This window comes from Lutra lutra, chromosome 18 (genome assembly GCF_902655055.1).
Source record: "Lutra lutra chromosome 18, mLutLut1.2, whole genome shotgun sequence".
Taxonomy (NCBI): domain Eukaryota; kingdom Metazoa; phylum Chordata; class Mammalia; order Carnivora; family Mustelidae; genus Lutra; species Lutra lutra.
Genome location: NC_062295.1, coordinates 30,238,845 through 30,257,799, shown reverse-complemented (window position 1 = coordinate 30,257,799; position 18,955 = coordinate 30,238,845). Strand labels below are relative to the sequence as shown.

At 51.4% G+C, this 18,955-nt stretch overlaps 1 long non-coding RNA gene across 4 annotated transcripts; it reads left to right on the top strand.

The window, feature by feature from the left end:
• The first annotated feature begins 16 nt into the window (after window positions 1-16).
• Window positions 17-7,460, top strand: LOC125090850 (uncharacterized). 4 transcript variants are annotated; one of them, XR_007124498.1, is made up of 6 exons: window positions 17-124; window positions 1,437-1,594; window positions 1,982-2,053; window positions 3,885-3,982; window positions 4,782-4,830; window positions 7,030-7,460. It is a non-coding gene; the product is annotated as an uncharacterized LOC125090850 (long non-coding RNA). The 4 variants fall into 4 exon arrangements; XR_007124496.1 differs by lacking the exon at window positions 17-124 and having other exon boundaries at window positions 131-1,594; XR_007124497.1 differs by lacking the exon at window positions 17-124 and having other exon boundaries at window positions 131-1,594; window positions 3,885-4,053.
• The last annotated feature ends 11,495 nt before the right edge of the window (window positions 7,461-18,955 follow it).

The window sequence follows — 18,955 nt, the reverse complement described above, 5'->3', positions numbered from 1 at the left end:
CGCCTGCGCAAAGTGCACCGGCGTGGCCGGGGCTGAGAGACGCGGGTTTCTACGGAAGTCCTGGCGCCCAGCCCGGCCGCGAGACGAAGGCGAGACCCTGCCGCATCGACCTCCGAGAAGGCAGGTCGCTCCAGGAAGGGACGTTCGGCGGTTTTCGTCTCTGTGTGATTTGTGCGGGAGGCCCTCTGGGCGTCCCGGCATCCCTGGGCGGGGGGAGAGGCGGGTGGGAGCATCCCACAGCCGCCCAGGTGCGGGGCGGACGGCGGACTCGGGCGGGGACTGCGGTCTGGGCGGTGACCTGTGGGACCTGACGGCGTCCAGCTGCCGGATCGCGGGTGGAGACGCCGGCTGCCACGGGGTGGGCTCCTGCGCCCTGGGACTCGGGGCTTGCGGTCAAGGAGGTCTCACGATGCCGGGGAGTGGGAAGCGCTCGGGGCTGGCGGAGGAGGCAACTGCCCCTCTGTAAGTGGGACTCGGTGTCCTACCGGGATACTCCGTCCTGACGAGTGCTTCGAGCCTTGTTTGGGGCTCCTGGCCTCCCTGCTGGACTGATCTTCGCTCACATAGCCCAGGTGTCATAGTAATGATTAACAATAAATAAAAGTGATGAACAATGACTGTCACTGTGCGTTAGACCTGGGGTGGGTACTCAGGTGTATCCGCAGGAACAGGCTTGAGAGTGATTGAGTTGTGTGTCTAGCGTCATTTAGGAGAAGTGGGTTAGCCGGGATCTGTTCCCCACCAGGCTGCCAAAGCAGTTCCTATAAAATTCCGTTGTAGTGCACTTAACCGTATCGCATCATAATTTCGGGATAAAAACTGGGTTTTATTATTATTATTATTATTATTATTATATTAATATAATATATACTATTATTTCATGTCCAAATGGGAGGTAAGAATTGGGACCCGTTAGCCTCTATCCCTAATGCTTAGCACAAGGCCTGGCGCATTGTAGATCTTCTCATTGGAGTGTCTTTCCTGAACAGTGGGGATCCCCGTTTCCAGAACAGTTTGGATCAGCTGTGAGGAACTGGGTTGCTTTCCCCAGACCACAGATCAGAACCCCATTGGCTGTTTTCCTTCCATCACCAGTTAAAGTCTCTATATATTACCAGTCGAAGACCTTGTCTTCCGGGTGATTGATTAGTCATTCAAGTAAACATGGGCTCCAAAGGCTATATCCCAAGTGATTCTGTTCAGTTTTTTTATCCTGACCTTTCAATTTCCTTTCCCCAATTACGGATATCTCTTGGGGAAGACATTATTGCTCTTATACTCATTTTCGTGTGAAGTGTGTCAAGTCTGTGTGTCATCTTCCCAACCTGAGGGGTCAGCTCCTTGAGAATGAGGTGCCTGCCGCCTGATTCCTCGTTCCTCCCCTCGACCACAGCAGACGCGGAGTTCGTGTCTGCTAATGGCTCATTTCATTCCAGTTCCGCAGCCAGACTAGCGAGTTCCAAGCCATGAGCACAATTTGCAATTGTGTCCTGTGAGATGGACGGGAACACGTGATGCCAGTTGGGCAGGGACCACAAATGACTCAGATTCTGAAGCAGTTTGTTCTCCTGGTGGTGATTCCTAAAGTCTCTAGGTGGGGAAGTTGCTCCGTGTTTTTCTTTCCCCCTTTTATATGATTTTGGGGGGAAAAAAAACTCTTGAAGTTGACTCTCCTTCTTCCATTCTCCTTTGAACTAAGGGAGCCGTCTTGCACGTTTCGAAAATCCCTGTTCACAGAACCTTTACTTCTTTGGAGGAGAAGATATAAATCTTCTCGAAACATAAACTGTCTTTGAAACGTCTTTCTCGTGGTTTTCCCTTGGGGTGTTTTCCATGTGGTAATACTAATATTTTCCTTCTAGTCATACACCCCCTTCCACCACATACACAGCTTAAAAACAAAATATTTTCAGTAAGTAGAGAAAACAGTGTGTAATTCTTAACCCTTTCATGGTTCTTTTTGCAAAATCCCACTCTACAGGAAGCTTGTGGGGGCGCCCAGGACTCTGCATTCACTGTTGCACTTGGAATGCGAGGAGAATCAGAGAAGGAGGTGACCTTTAGGGCAGAACTGCGTGATAGGGTTTTGTTGTTGTTGTTGTTTGTAACAAGGCTTTTTTATATTGAGGGGTCTGTGCCTTGTTGAACTTGGTCCCAGACAGAGCTCAGAGCTTAAAAACTCTGTCCATTGCTAAAGAGCCACTCAGCAGCCATGTTGGGGGTCCCAGGTGTGTTGGGGGAAACCACAGGTCAAGGAACAAACCAAAGGAAAGGTCAAGGACAAGCCAAAATGAATTCCTCCTCTTCTCTCCTAATAAATCGGCAAAATCCCAGGAAATTGAATCTGCACTTAGGCAAAGCCCCCTGACTCTTACCGCACGAGGGTAATTAGTTATACAAAAGAGGAAGGACATGGAAAGCAGAGAAAACAGAAAACAAAATCCTTGGGACTCCTGGGTGGCTCAGTGGGTTAAGCATCTACCTTTGGCTCAAATCCTGATTCCGGGGTCCTGGGATTGAGACCTGCATTGAGCTCCCTGCTCAGCGGGAAGTCTGTGTCTCCCTCTCCCACTGCCTGCTACTCCCCCTGCTTGTTCTCTTTCTCTTTCTTTCTGTCAAATAAATAAATCTTTAAAAAAAAAAAAAAAGTCCTTGGGGTGCCTGGGTAGCTAACTCGGTTAAGCCTCTGACTCTTGATTTCAGCTCAGGTCATGATCTCACGACCATGAGATTGAGCTCTATGTCGGGCTCCATTTGGCCGTGGAATCTGCTTGAGATTCTGTCCCTCTGCCCCCTCCCTGCTTTCTCTCTCTCTAAAAAAACAACCAACCAAACAACAAAAAAAAACTTTTACCAAAAGCCAGAGCATTCCCATCAAATTGTTAGATGTGGGGGCTCCTGGGTGGCTCAGTGGGTTAAGCCTCTGCCTTTGGCTCAGATCACGATCCCAGGGTCCTGAGATCGAGCCCCGCATCGGGCTCCCTGTTTGGTGGGGAGTCTGCTTTCCCCTCTCTCTGCCTGCTGCTCTGTCTACTTGTGATCTCTCCTTCTCTATCAAATAAATAAATAAAATCTTAAAAAAAAAAAAAGGCTTGGGGCGCCTGGATGGCTCAGTGGGTTGAGCCTCTGCCTTTGGCTCAGGTCATGATCTCAGGGTCCTGGGATTGAGCCCCGCATCAGGCTCTCTGCTTAGCGGGGAGCCTGCTTCCTCTCTCTCTCTGCCTGCCTCTCTGCCTACTTGTGCTCTCTGTCTGTCAAATGAGTAGATAGAATCTTAAAAAAAAAAAGGCTCATTATGTAGTAAAAAAGCATATATCCTAAAACATATCTACACCGTAAGGATTGTTATTTGGGTGACATTTGTCCTCGGGAGTTGCTCTGTTGATGTTTGCGGAATTTGGAATCATTCAGCCCGACTCTGGGTTCCCATCTTTAACAAATATTGACTGAGTGCCTCCAGCCACCACGATGGGCACGGGATGTGTGGACAGGGCAAGCTTCCACCCCCAAGGAGCTTAAATTGTAGGGAGGGAAACAGGCACCAACCAGCCAGTCCTATGTCGATTTAATTATAATCACGGTTGAGTGTTGGAAAGGGCACTGAATGCTTGGAAGGAGAGCATCGGTGGGGTACCACGCCACCTGAGAGGTCAGAAAGGGCTTTGCTGGGGAGGGGGCGTTTGACCCGAGATCTGAACCCTGCATCTGAGAGCTGAGTGCCTGTTGGCTTTGTCTGGAAGGTTGTTGGAATTTGCCTGGAATTGCCCCCAATGCCCTCCCTGTCTTCCATTGCTCTCTCTCTCCCAAGAACCCGTTTATTTCTGTATTGTCCTTACGATTATCTGGATTTATTGCCTTATTTACTATTCGTTTCCGCCCCCCAGAATGACAGCTCTTTGAGAACAGGAGCTCCCTCCCTCCTGGTCACCACGGCATCCCTGTGGCCTGGCAAGGCCTGAAGGACATGACGAGAGGATCCAGGGTGAGCGCGAATCAGGGCTGCAGAGGAAGGGGGTGTGCCGGGGCCAGACTGTGCAGGACAGGAGAAGTTAGGTAAAAGCAGCAAGGCCCAGTCTTTGTTTTTGTTTGTAAAGATTTATTTATTAGAGAGAGAGAAAGAGAGTGCAAGGAGGGGGAGGGGCAGAGGGAGAAGGGGCTCGATCCCAGGACCCTGAGATCATGACCTGAGCTGAAGGTGGAGGCTTAACCCAAAACATGTGAAACATACCAAAAATAATATCAACATTCATATACCCATCCACCAAGACAGATGTTAAAATTTTGCATCTTGGGGCGCCTAGGTGGCTCAGTGGGTTGAAGCCTCTGCCTTCGGCTCAGGTCATGATCTCAGGGTTCTGGGATCAAGCCCCGCAACGGCTCTCTGCTCGTCAGGGAGCCTGCTTTCTCCTCTGCCTGCCTCTCTGCCTATTTGTGATCTCTGTGTCAAATAAATAAAATATTTTAAAAAATTTTTTGCATCTTTTTTTTAAAAAGAAACATTATAGGGGCGCCTGGGTGGCTCAGTTGTTAGGCGTCTGCCTTCGGCTCAGGTCATGATCCCAGGGTCCTGGGATTGAGCCCCACATCAGGCTTCCCTGCTGGACAGGAAGCCGGCTTCTCCCTTTCGCACCCCCCCTGCCTGTGTTCCCTCTCTCGCTGTGTCTCTCTCTGTCAAATGAACAAATAAAATCTAAAAAAAGAAAAAGAAAAAACCATTATGGATATCGCTAAAGTTCTCTAACCTATTCTTTCCTTTTCTCTCTCCTATCCCCACTTTACAGAAGAGGAACCCAAGGCAGAGAGGTCAAGCTTTGTCCCCAAGATCTCTTGGTGAGTAGGGGGATCTCTTGGATCTACCCTGGGTGGTCTGAGCCCTGAGCCTGTTTTACATGCTTTTGTACTTTTTTTTTTTTTTAAGAGCTCATACAAGCAGGTGGGGGTGGGAAAGGGCAGAGGGAGAGGGAGAATCTTAAGCAGGTTCCACCACCCAGGCTTGATTGCACAACGCTGAGATCATGACCTGAGCGGAAATCAAGACGCAGACACTTAACAGACTGGTAGAAATAGAAAAAGAATTACGAGGTTCCAAGCAAGAGACTCTTCAGTTTAATTAGGGTCATTAGAATGACCTTATGGAGTAGGTCTCCAGGCAGATCCTCACAGAATATTCAGTGTCAAGGTAGAGGGAAAAACCCAAACCCTACAGGGCCTCGTACATTTTGCCTCCACAGGGCCATCTCCCTGACCTCCCTTTCTACCACCCTTGCCCTCATACACTGTTCCAGGCACAAAGGCTTCCTTGTACTCAGTGAGAAGGGCCTAGCACATCCCTACCTCAGGACCTTTGCACTTGCTATTTCCTTGGCCTAGAATGCTCTTCCCTCAGATGTGCACGTGGCTGGCTCTCTTACCTCATTCTGGTCTCTTCTCCGTGTTACCTATTCGTTGAGGCTTCCCTGTTCCCTTCCTTCCACCTGTCCCTTTTCCTACCCTGCTTTCCCTTTTCTTCTATAACATGTAACTCTAGCTGATAAATATGTATTAAGTATGTATTGTGTCTTGTGTCCTCCGTTAGAGTATGTTTCATGATGGCAAGGATTTTTCTCCATATTAGCCACTGCTGTGGCAGCGCCTTGAATAATGGCAGCATTCAGCAGACGGAGATGATAGGTAGATAGATAATTTTTGGCAATAAGAATAAGGGTTCTTTCCTTTTTTTTTTTTTGAGTACAGTTGACGCACAATGTTCTTTTAGTTTCAGGTGTCATTGAGAAATATTTTTGGAATAAATGAATAATCCCGGGGAGTTTCAGAATTACAGACATGATGAAGTCAGTCAAAATTTTACATTAATATTTTTCCGTAGCACTCAGGTATAATCATTACATATTTGGTCTTTTAAGGATTTGAAATGCTTAAGAGAACTTGACATACTAGTATCTATCAAGGGAACTTTATGATTCTAATTCAAAATGTCAAATTGCGGGGCGCTTGGGTGGCTCAGTCGGTTAAGTGTCTGCCTTCAGCTCATGTCATGATCTCGGGTCCTGGGATCCAGCCCTGTGTCCATCGGGCTCCACGCTCAGTGGGGAGGCCTGCATGTCCCTCTCCCTCTGCCCCTCTTCCTACTCGTGCTCTTTCTCTCTCAAATAAATAAAAAATCTTTAAAAGAAGAATAAAGGGCGCCTGGGTGGCTCAGTGGGTTAAGCCGCTGCCTTCAGCTCAGGTCATGATCTCAGGATCCTGGGATCGAGTCCCGCATCGGGCTCTCTGCTCGGCAGGGAGCCTGCTTCCCTCTCTCTCTCTCTGCCTGCCTCTCTGTCTACTTGTGATCTCTGTCTGTCAAATAAATAAATAAAATCTTTAAAAAAAAAAAAAAAAGAATAAAAAGTAAAGTGCCACTCAGTGGTCAAGTACTATTATTATTGCACATGAGAAAACCCCGGGCCACTGAGATATGTGGCTGGGCCACAGATGGCCGCTCAAGCATCCCAGCTCCCCACCTTGGACAGCTGCCTCTCTGCCTGCTGTCCCCGGAGTGAATGTGGGGCTGGTGACCATCTCCAGGCCCTTCTGAGGTTCAGTAATAGTATCTAGCAGTTGGCCTGGGTAAAGGGCTTTACCCGGACCGCATACAGCCCTCTGGGAGGCTGTTGTCATCCCTATTACAGACATAGAAACTGAGGCACCTGGCAGCCCAGGTCTTTTGGGGAGTGGGAGGTGGAGCCCGGATCCAGCCTGGTGGCCTGACCCAGAGCTGTGCTCCCCACTGCGTCTGAGCAGCTGCTGTCATCTCTGCCCCTCCGAGGACTTCTTGGCCTCCCCAGGAGCTTCCTGGGGCCTTGGTTAAGGTCATTACTCTGTCCATAGAGGAGGCACACCTGCCAGAAGGACCCTCCCTCTGGGCCTGTCTCCGCCTCTCCTGGAGTCTCTCCCCAAGTCTGGCATGTGTCTCTCAGTGTGTGGCTTGCTGCTGTCATTCTGGTTAACGAGGTCACTGGGTAACCTCCGCCTGGCCTCTCTCCACAGGCGTCCCAGAGAGGGAAGCCCCTTTGACAATGACCGTCCTCACTCTGGAGCCGGGACGCGACTCCCGCGTGAAAAGGTTCACAAGGGACCAGCCCCCTGGGAGCACTGTTCTGGGAGCACTATTCTGACCACAACAGGTGGCACAAAGTGAGTCTGACAGGAGCTTCATGGCTCGAGAATCCTGGCAGGTGTACAGGTGTCCCCCAAGTGACAGGCGACATCTGGAGACCTGACGGAGTGCCAGGCCCCACAGGGAGATGCCCTGCGAGCTAGGTCTTCAAAGGAACCCCAGCCCAAGCTTAAATCCATCATGCCTGAGCAAATGTGTCCTTCTTGGGAAGTACCTGTTCTGTTTAAATGCCTTCTATATGCAAAGTTTGTCCTTTTAGCTATTTTGTTAAATGTTCATAATGGATAAACTTCGAAAACTGCTTCCACACACTTCCTTGCCTTCTTGGGGAAAAGGAAGGGCACAGAATTTTTCCTAGCGCCCCGGGGACCATGGGATCTGCGTGCTGCTGTGTGGGCCTGATCCCAGGGGTACGAGCAGCACTGCCAAGCTGTTGGCGCACACTGCGGAGCCTGGACCACTAGGCTGTTTGGGTTCCTTACTCCAATTCTGTTCCGGTTGTCCAGTCATCCGGGCTGGCCCTTCTTCCTGTCCTCGTCGGCATGTCTGCCCTGGCCTTCCTGTGGCTGCGTCATCTGCTGAAGGACAAGGGGGGACCAGAGCACCCAGCTCATTCCACTTCTGTCCACTTACCCCTCTGGCAGAGGCTGGTGCGAGATAGGAGTGCTGATTTCTGTTTTTCAAGATTTTTTATTATTTTTGGTTCACCTGCGTGGCTCAGTCAGTTAAGCATCTGCCTTTGGTTCAGGTCATGATCCCAGGGTCCCAGAACTGAGCCCCTTGTCGAGCTCCCTGCTCAGTGGGGAGCCTGCTTCTCCCTCTCCTGTTCCCCTCCGCTTGTGCTCTCTCTCTCACTCCCCCCGCAAATAAATAAATAAAATCTTCAAAAAAAAAAAAGATTTTTTATTGTTTTTAAGTCATCTCTGCGCTCATTGTGGGGCTAGAACTCACAACCCCAAGACCAAGAATTGCGTGCTCCATCGACAGAGCTGGCCAGGCTCCCCAGGAGTGCATGTTTCTGCCTGGGTGTTGATGTGGTGTGCAAATCTACACACATGTGCTCACATTAGCTGTAACATACATGGTGTGTATGTGTAATGACATGTATATGTCATTACTGCTTTAATGTTCACTTTCTAAGTTTTATTTATTTTTTTAAAAGATTTTATTTATTTATTTGACAGAGGGAGATCACCAGTAGGCAGAGAGGCAGGCAGAGAGAGAGAGAGAGAGAGAGAGGGAAAAGCAGGCTCCCCACAGAGCAGAGAGCCCGATGCGGGGCTCAATCCCAGGACCCTGAGATCATGACCTGAGTGGAAGGCAGAGGCCTAACCCACGAAGCCACCCAGGCGCCCCAGCATTTTGAGTTCCAGTTAGTTAACATAGATCATGTTAAGCCAATATGTTATATTGGCTTCATAATTTTCACCTTCTTGATAAGCACCTTTTAATAAATGCATTGACTTTTTCTATTTCTTTTCCGTGACTTATCTGTTTGTCTGTTTTTCTGTTCCAGGCAAACTGTAAAGCTCTTTGGGAGAACGGTTTGTCAGTTGCTAGCAACGCTTTATTTATTTATTTTTTTAAGATTTATTTATTTCTCATGCGAGCAAGGGGAGGGACAGAGGGAGAAGGAGGGAAACAGTCTTAGGCAGGCTCCACACCCGGCTCAGAGCCCAGCCCGGGGGTCCCATCTCAGGACCCCGAGGACATGACCCAGGCTGAAATCAGTCAGATGCTCAACCCACTGAGCCATCCAGATGCCCCTCAGATTTTATTTTTAAGACATCTCTATGCCCAGAGGTGCCTGGGTGGCTCAGTGGGTTGAGCCTCTGCCTTCGGCTCAGATCCTGATCTCAGGGTCCTGGGATAGAGCGCCGCATCCGGGCTTTCTTCTCAGTTGGGAGCCTGCTTCCCCCTGCACCCTGCCTGCCTCTCTGCCTACTTGTGATCTGTCTCTCTGTCAAATAAATAAGTAAAATCTTAAAAAAAAAAAAAAAAAAAAAGACATCTCTATACCCAACGTGGGGCTCGAACTCACAACCCTGAGATCAAGAGTCGCAGTTCCACTGACTGAGCCAGCCAGGCGCCCCTGGAGTAAACCATCCTATCTGAAGTCTTGCTGCGTCAGGGGTGGTTCGGCTTCAGCTGGGAGCAGGACACAAATGTGGTCTCAGGAAGCAGCGGTCAGGGGTTCTCCAGCCTGACTGCATAGAATCACCCAGAGCGTGGGACACAGATGCTGAGGCTGGGGGAGGGGAGGCACCATAAAGGTTTCGATGTCGTAGGTCTGGGGGCCTAGACACGCAGCAGGAACGAACCTCTGCCCTAATACCCCAATAGAGGGATAAACGCAGGGACCGCAGTGTGAGTGGGGTGTGGGGACTCTCCCGGCAGAACTGTGCTGGCCCAGGCCCTTTAGGCTGCTCTGTGGGACTTTTTCTTTCTTTTGCTTCCTCTCGGGTTCTCTGTGTCATGGAGCATTTGGACAGCTAGATCCGGGAGCCCACTTTAAGCTAAGAAGCCCTACAACAGAGAAAATCTACATGTCCACCCAGAATCAATTAGGGGTTGACTGGCTGCATTTTTAAAAACCTCACCTAGGGGCGCCTGGGTGGCTCAGTGGGTTAAGCTGCTGCCTTCCGCTGGGGTCATGATCTCGGGGTCCTGGGATCGCCCCGCGTTGGGCTCCTTGCTCAGTGGGGAGCCTGATTCTCTCTCTGCCTCTGCCTGCCTCTCTGCCTGCTTGTGCTCACTGTCAAATAAATAAATAAATAAAATCTTTGGGGGCGGGAAAAAAACCCAAAAACCTCACCTAGGTGGTTTGACGGTTCTTTTTGTACCAGTGCCCCCTGGACATTCTTCTCTGGGTGAGGTCACGCCTACCATCTCTGCACCACCTCCACTGCAAATGGGGTGCTTCTCTTGCGTCCAACTTGGGGGTGTATTTTTTTTTTCCCTGAATCCCAGAGATAGCCAAGCATGGGTGTGTCCCTATCTGAAGAAGGCATCTGGAAGGGAAGCCTTGTCTGAGCTTGCCCGCTTGCACACCGCATTCTTCTGGAAGCCCCAAGGGCATCAGTTCCGAGAAGGTGCGGCTCCCAGATTGAAATATTTGCCCCACACCAAAGGTGATGGGGTGCAGGGTATAACTTTGGAAATCCTCGATAACCTCAAAGATTCCACCAGAACTATGGCTTATTCTGCCCCAGGGAGCGTCCTTGGTGTGGGGAGGTAGTACACAGGCTGTGGGGTGGGGCGGGGGGTGTGTGTGTGACAGGAGCAAGAGACAGATGCCCAGAGACCCAGGTGGCAATCCGGCCATGCCTTGATTCCGTCCCCCCATCCACGCCCCCGTTCATTTATTCAACAAGTATTTCGTGAACGGGACCAAAGTCAGGGGCTTCTGCTCCCCAGGGCACATGCCATGGGAAGACCAGACCGGCTCTGAGCCCAGACGTTGAGGACAAACATCAGGAACAGTTTCTTGGAGGAAGGGATGCCCAGGCCAGGCCCTGAGAAGGGAGCGGGAGTTATTCTCCTGGGAGAGCCCCAGGGGTGCTGCTGGCCCCAGGTTCCAGAAAAGGGTGTAGTCCACGTGAACATGGGGAGGGGGTCTCCAAGACAAGTCAAAGCTCAAAGATCTAAGTTCATCGCAGGAGCAGCAGCGAGTGAAGCAAAGGTACAACCTTGGGGACGGGCAGAGCTCCGCAGAGCTGAGACAAAGGGTGTCCAGGTGCAGGGAGAGCAGGTTGAGGGGCTGGAGCAGGGGCTAGGCACCCCTACAAGTGCCAGAAAGCCTGTCCGAGTCCCCAACTGAGAAAGGCGGGATGAAGGAAGGCTGTTGATCAGGGGGATGGCTTGGGCTAGGGGGGGACACCAGAAGGTTAGGCCACACCCCGTCTTGCTTGGAGGGTACTGGAGTCCCAATCTGGGCCTCCAAGCCGGGGTGCAGCCTGCACGTGCCCCCCATGCCCGACCGACCGAGGAGCTAGAGGTGGGCGGGTCCCCGCTGCGCGGCGCTCCGAGGTCCCCGCTCAGGGCAGCCCCTGCTCCAATACCACCTCTCCCCCACCGCCCGCAAATATTTACATCCTGTTTATGCCGAGGCCTCCCAGGGCCTCCAATTTTCATGAATAAAATATGAGTTTCTAGGCCGAGCCAAGGAGGGAAGAAACCCCCGCCTGCTGGTAGGGACCAGAGGCAGTTTAGTGCTTCGGTTGCTGTCGCCTCCCGCGTGGTATTTGGAGGAAGTTTGAATTGGCCCATCAAGGTGACCCAGGCGGGAGATTGGGCATTTTCTAGACCTTCCGGGGGTTCTAGGAACTGAACCAGGGGCGGTGCACATCCTCTGAACTTGCCTCATGAGACTGTTTCCTGAGACACCCAGACTGTCACTCTCCTATCCTTCCGAAATGTCGTTCAAGTCCAAGGTTGTCATTGGCAGAGGCTGACTTTAGAGATATTCTGGCCCAATGCGCTCCTTTAATCTTTTTAAAAATTTTATTTATTAATTAGAGTGAGAGAGAAAACGTGAGCAGGAGGGGCAGAGGGAAAGGGAGACACCCCCCTCCCCAGTAGGGAGCCCAACCAGGGGCTTCATCCCAGGACCCTGGGATCCTGACCTGAGCAGAAGGCAGATGCTTAACTAACTGAGCTTCCTTTTAAGGAAGAGGAAACGGGCTCAGAGGGGCAAGGGGCTTGTCTGGGACCACTTGGGCTAATCAGTGATAAGCTGTCAGGGTTCCCTGTCGCCAGGTCCAATACTGGAATTATTTCCAGTATTTCCAATACTGGAAAATATTGGAATTCATAGACAACATTTTACAGAATGGTTTTGGATTTTCAGAAAATTACGCAGATAGTACAGGGTTAGTACAAGTCCCACAGACCCCCTCTCCTGGCACACAGTTTCCCCCATTAGTAACATCTCAGGTGAATATGGAACGTCTATTACAATTTTTTTTTTTTTTTTTTTAAAGAAATGCTTTGGTTTAGGGACGTCTGAGTGGCTCAGTGGGTTAAGCCGCTGCCTTTGGCTCAGGTCATGATCTCAGGGCCCTGGGATCGAGTCCTATATCAGGCTCCTTGCTCAGCCGGGAGCCTGCTTCTCTCTCTGCTTCTGCCTGCCTCTCTGCCTGCTTGTGCTCTCTCTCTCTCTCTCTCTCTCTGACAAATAAATAAATAAATAAAATCTTTAACAAATAAAAGATTCAGAAGCTTAACGGACTGAGCCACCCAGGTGCTCCCCTTTATTACCATTAATGAACCAGTATCAGTACATTGGTATTGACTGAGATCCATTGTTTGCATTAAGGTTCCCCCTTTACGTTCACTTTTATGGGTCTTGAGACATGCATAATGTCGCATAACCCCCCATTTCAGTATCATACAGAGTAGTTTCCCCTCCCTAAAAATCCCCTGCTCTCCTGGGTATCCCTCCCACCTCCTCCTCCCTACACAGCCACAGCAACCACTAATCTTTGTATGTTCTCCACGGTCTTGCCTTTTCCAGGATGTCACACAGTTAGAATCAAGTGGCATGTGGCCTTTTCAGACTGGCTTCTTGCACTTAACAAAATGCATTACAGATTTTTTTCAAGGACCCCAAGAAACTTCCATCAGGAGTAATGGAGACCCTAGAGGTGGGTTGAACATTTCACACCCTTTGTCCAATCACACTCCTTCCAAATTTCTTTCTTAATTATCATTAGAGGATTCAGGTAGATGCCTGGCGCTGCTTCTTGGAAACTCCGAGACTTTTTTTTCCCTTAGTCCTTCTGACACCTTCTCTTCAAACAATTTCTCCACCAATTATTTTCCCCTGAACGTTTGCTTCTCCCTTGGTCTTATTCTCTCTTCTGACCGCTCTGTTCAACCTCGATGGGAGAGAAAGTTGGAGCAGGTGGCAGAGAACCCCTGACCGATTCTCAGTGGGGATTAGCTGAGTGGCCCTGGGTCAGGGAGGAATTCCGTTTCTTTGGACACTGAGTGTTTCTTCTCTGCTGGATGTGTGCTAGAAGCCACTTCTAGGGGTTTCTGGGTGGCTCGGTCGTTAAGGTATGCCTTCGGTTCAGGTCATGATCCTGGGGTCCTGCGGTCCTGGGATCGAGTTCCGAATCCGGCTCCCTGCTCAGCAGGCAGTCTGCTTTTCCCACTCCCCTGGCTTGTGTTCTCTCTCTCTCTCTTTTTTTAAGATTTTATTTATTTATTTGACAGACAGAGATCACAAGTAGGCAGAAAGGCAGGCAGAGAGTGTGGAGGAAGCAGGCTCCCCACCGAGCAGAGAGCCCGATGCGGGGCTCGATCCCAGGACTCTGAGATCATGACCTGAGCCGAAGGCAGAGGGTTAACCCACTGAGCCACCCAGGCGCCTGTATGTTCTCTCTCTTGCTGTCACTCTCTCTCTCTGTCAAATAAATAAATAAAATATTTTTTTTTAAAAAGAAGCCATTTCCTGTGATATTTTATTTCATCTCTACACATTAGCGAAGAAATACTTATTCCTATGTTTGATACTCGAGAGCAGCGCATCAAAGCCGTGAACCACGTGTCCAAAACCAGGCAGCCAGCAAGTGCTGGGGGCAGGTGGGGGATTTGAACCCGGCTCACCAGGCCAGACCAGAGCTCTAAAATTCTACTTCTTCCCTGAGCAGACCTTCATTTTCATTTTGATCCTAATTTTTAAAAAATGTCCCACATTCCCCTGGTTTTCACAGTGGCGTAACAGTGTCAGTAACCTGAAGAAATACTTTTTATGGGAAAGAAAGTTCTGGTTTAGGAACTGCTGACCTAAAACCAAACAGGAAGTCGAGAATTCCAGGCTTAAATGGACCATCTGGGAATCTACTAGAATCAGTCCTGCCAGGGGCCTGGCAGTTTGCTCCGGCAGGGGCTCAGGGGAGGGAGGAGGGGAGCCCAAGGCTACCCACAGCCCTGGGCCCACCTGCTGTCCCAGCGGCTGGAAGTTGGGGGCTGGAGGCGGGCCAGGGAGCGCAGGAGCTAAGGACCCAGCCAAGGTGCCAATGAGGACCAGGGCTCTAGGTGGGGGCTGACATCAGGCCTGGGAGTGAGTGAATCACCGTGGGGGCGTTTGGACAGCCTGCCTGGCTGGGGCTGGTAAGCGTTTCCGGTGCACTGGAATGTTCCGTCTCAGGGAGCCCTGCCCCTGGGTTCCTGGCCTCTGGTGCACACCCCTGGTGAACCCCGACTCAGAGAGCGCTGTCTTACAGAGCACTCACAGCTTGCCGGGTGCCCTGTGAACTCCAGAGAAAATGCTATCTCATTTTGCTCCCCCAGAGAAGGAAATTGAGGCACGGAGCCGTGCAAGTCGTTGTGCAAGGTTGCAAAGACGGTAGCAGCACCGGGATTCTACAGAGGCTGAGCCCCAGAGGCTACAGGACCTCACCCTACTGACCTTTATCTTTAGGAAAGACCCCCCCCCCACCCAGGATCCCAGACACCCTGGGACTTGGGTCTGAGGTGTGATCTCATCCCCTAGCCTGAGGCAAAAGTGGGGGAGCAGGAGTGGGGGTTCTCAGCTGTCTGGGGCCTCTATCTGGTTCGCCTCCCGAACCCACATTTTAACAGACAACTGGAGTGTGACCGGGTGGCAGGACGGTTTAGGCTGAGCTCGCTTCTCCCGTCAAGCAAGGCTAAGGTCAATTCCACAGCCAGCCATGCCCCGACATGCGGCCCACGTCCGAGGAGCCCGTCCAGGCGGGGGGCTTCCCTTTTACTAACCTCCCCCTTACTTCTTGGCAACTCTTTTTTTTTTTTAAGTTTATTTATTTATATATATTTTTAGTAATCTCTACACCCCGTGTGGGGCTCGAAGTCACGACCTGGACATCCAGAGTCTCAGGACTGAGCCAGACCGGTGCCCCCAGGTGACTCTCCATCTTGGTTTCTAGCCTCTCAAGACCCTCCGAAGATGAACTCTAGTCCTCAATTTCATAAAATAAGGAAATCGGGTCAAAATATTCCAAGGTGTAGAGCATTGCCGAAGAGTGTGATTTTGTGTTATTTATACATTTGTCCTTTAAAAGCAAGTAACGAGCTTTCCAAATTTATTTTTCCTGGAAGCATGAATTAAAAATAAATCTAGGGGCACCTGGCTGGCTCAGCTGGTAGAACACGCTACTCTGGACCTTGGGGTCGTGAGTTCAAGCCCCACCTTGGGCATAGAGATTTCTTTAAAAAAATGTATATACTAGAGGTGCCTGGGTGGCTCAGTCGTTAAACGTCTGCCTTCGGCTCGGGTCATGATCCCAGGGTCCTGGGATGGAGCCCTGCATCGGGCTTGCCGCTCGGCGGGAAGCCTGCTTCTTCTCCCTCTCCTACCCCCACTTTAATTCCGTCTCTCTTTAAAAAAATGTATAAATTAAATGTGTAAGCAGAGCTTGTTATTTATTAATATTCTGAAATTACTTTGCAGAGCAAAAAAATTATCTTGTAAAGCAAATTAACTTAATTTTATTTATTTATTTATTGCTTTAAAGATTTTATTTACTTATTTGATAGACAGAGATCACAAGTAGGCAGACAGGCAGACAGAGAGAGAGAGGGAGAAGCAGGCTCCCCGCTGAGCAGAGAGCCTGATGCGGGGCTCGATCCCAGGACCCTGGGATCATGACCCGAGCCTAAGGCAGAGGCTTAACCCACTGAGCCACCCAGGCGCCCCAACTTAATTTTATTTAAAAAAAGAAATGCGGCCCATGATGAGGGGTTCCTGGAGCCTGGCCTGACACTGGGTAGCTGCCAGATTTGCCAGAAAGAGCACCGGGTGACTGTGGGCAGAGTCTGTGGTCCTCATTGATTTCTCTTTACCTGTCTTTATCTGTCTGGGATTCGTTACTGTTGCAACAAAGGTTCATTCGTTCATCATTCATTCATTCATTCATTCATTTATTTGAAGTTTTGTTTATTTAGGTAATCTCTACACCCAACGTGGGGCTTGAACTTGTGACCCCAAGATCCAGAGTCACACGCACGCTCATCCGACGGAGGGAGCCAGGCACCCCAAGATTTGATTAAACACTGAACATTATGCGTTTATTTTGTTCAGTTTTAAAAATATGTAACGTTCAAATATATATATGTAACATTAATCTCCATGGCAATTAGTTTTCTTTAAGAAACGTTCTGTAACGGAGTATATACCTGTGTTCTTTTAAACAAAGAGCCACATTGCTAAAAGGTAAACCGAACATCTCTGATTTAAACCGTGAAGAAAATTATGATGAACGTGACCGTGGTCCTATTAAAAACTTGTGTCCAGGGGCGCCTGGGTGGCTAAGTGGGTTAGGCTTCTGCTTCGACTCAGGTTGTGATCTCAGGGTCCTGGGATGGAGCCCTGCATCGGGCTCTCTGCTCAGCAGGAAGCCTGCTTCTCCCTCTCTCTCTGCCTGCCTCTTTGCCTACTTGTGATCTCTGTCAAATAAATAAAATCTTGGGGTGCCTGGGTGGCTCAGTGGGTTAAAGCCTCTGCCTTCGGCTCAGGTCATGATCTCAGAGTCCTGGGATCGAGCCCCGCATCGGGCTCTCTGCTCGGCGGGGAGCCTGCTTCCTCCTCTCTCTCTGCCTGCCTCTCTGCCTACTTGTGATCTCTCTTTCTCTGTCAAATAAATAAATAAGATCTTAATAAATAATTAAATAAATAAAATCTTTAAAAAAAAACCCTGAAAACATTTTACCCCCCTTACACTTCCCCCCATCTTAGGAACCAAGGACAACGATGGTGAAGCGAGAAACCTGCCCCAAATCACACAGGAAGGTGAGGGGTAGAGCCCAGGATTCTACCTGCACACCTGCCCTGATCCAAAGACCCCCACCTCATCCCCAGGCTGAAGGAGGGAGCCCCCCACCCTGATCTAGAAGCTCCACTGTGACTTGTCTCAAATGTTTCCAGGAGGTTCCAGGGAGAAGACCGGGGTCTATGGGCTGACCCCATCCCCAGGGTGCAAAGGCCAGAGGGCAAATCAGATTCCAGCCTGAACGTCCCTTCCTGACAGGGAGCCGTCAGGCACCATAGTGGGGAGAGGCCACCCGGCCCTCTTCTCTGGGCCTCAGGCAGAGACCCCAGTGGCCCCGACCCCAGTGGCCCCGACCCCAGTGGCCCCGAAAGCTGGTTGCAGGCTGGGGGTGGTCAGGCAGGTGCCTCATGATTCAACATGTTGGGGGCCTGGTAGATAATCCCCTCCAGATCTGTGGCAGCCCCTCTGACTTGCTCCGGGGCCTCTGGAAATTTCAGTTCAGTATTGGTTGGCCTGAGGGGAGAGGTGAGGGGCAGAGGGGCAGAGGGTGCAGGGGAGCTGTGGGTCCCAGGCTCCGAGTCAGCATCTCCCCGCCCACCAAGCCCCGCCCTGGGCTAAAGCCCCCTCGGCTACTCAGGGCACCAGCCCTGAGACTCCACGGAGCTTGACTGAATGAGGAGAAGGGGACGCAGTGCCGGGGAAACTGAGTCAGGGGCAGTTTCCTGTCTCGCATGGAGCCCCAAGGGAGTTACAGAAGCTTCCAGCTCTCCAGGCTGGGGGAGGAGAGGAAGCCGCTTGCTGATGACATTCACAGACACACTCGCTCCTGCCAGAGACAAGAACGCTGGTTCTGGCCCCTTCCCCTCTCCTTTGCCACATCCTCGGTCGGTGCTGACCGCTTCAGCCCATCTCTGCTCCTGCCCCTTCTCGCCCCATGACATGAAAGGACAGCGGTGACGACGCCCCTCCTGGCCCCTGTGCCCCCTTACTTAGCGCCGTGGTGCGGAGTCAGCCCCGGGCACCCAGGCCCGGGGTGTCTCCAGCTCCCCAGCGAAGCGGTCACGGCTTCGGTCCGAGTCAGTCTGTCCAGGGTCGTTCCCATTTTGCAGATCAGGAGACTGAGGCTGGGCCTTGCGTCTCTCATTCAGGGTCACACTGCTGCTGGGCTGCCGGCAGGACAGGGTCCCTCGGGTCCTGCAGATCTCCCAGGCCTGTGCCTTCGTCCTCCACCACACACCCTGCCCCAGGGCTGCGTCTCAAAGTGAAGGGTGTCTTGGGGATACCGGGTCAGGAGCTCTCCACCCCGATCACTCTGGTCGGGACCCCCCCACCGAAGCATCCTTGTTTGGGGTACCACATTTCCTTGGGCCCAGGATGGTCACAGCTGGCCTGGGCAGCAGGCTCAGAAAAACATGCATGGCCTTGTCCCTGCCCTGCCATGCGGGGCTCATGATGCCCAGGCCCCTGGGAGCTTTCTTAGGTGGGCAGCAGGGGCCCACCCTGCGTGCCATCTGCGGGGAGCAGAACCTTCTGCTCAGAGGCATGGGGGGCTGGGGAACCTCCTTTGGCCGGGAGGAGCCGGGGTACGGGGGAGCCCAAAGTGGGGGGGATTCCCTGTCCTTGATGATGTGATTTCTCAGTCCAGTCCCGGCCAGGGGTTGAGGCCCTGGGAAGCTGAGCGGCCACGCCTCTCTGTCCACCCCACCACAGCCCCACCCCCTTGTACTTAAAAGCCCTCTTCTCCTGCCTGCCCACCTGTCACTGTGCTGGTCCCACATGGCCTAGGGAGCCAGGCTTCAGGTCTAAACTTCAGGTCCCTCCCCTGCTTAGAATGCTGCAGGGCTCCCTGTCGCCTGAGTTAAAAGCCCACCTCAGGGCACCTGGGTGGCTCCGTGGGTTAAGCTCAGTGGGTTAAGAGTCGGTTCAGCTCAGTCATGATCCCACGGTCCTGGGATCGAGCCCAGCTTCAGGATCCCTGCTCAGTGGGGAGCCTGCTTCTCCCTCTGCCCCTCCCCCTGGCTCTCGCTTCTCTACCCCCATC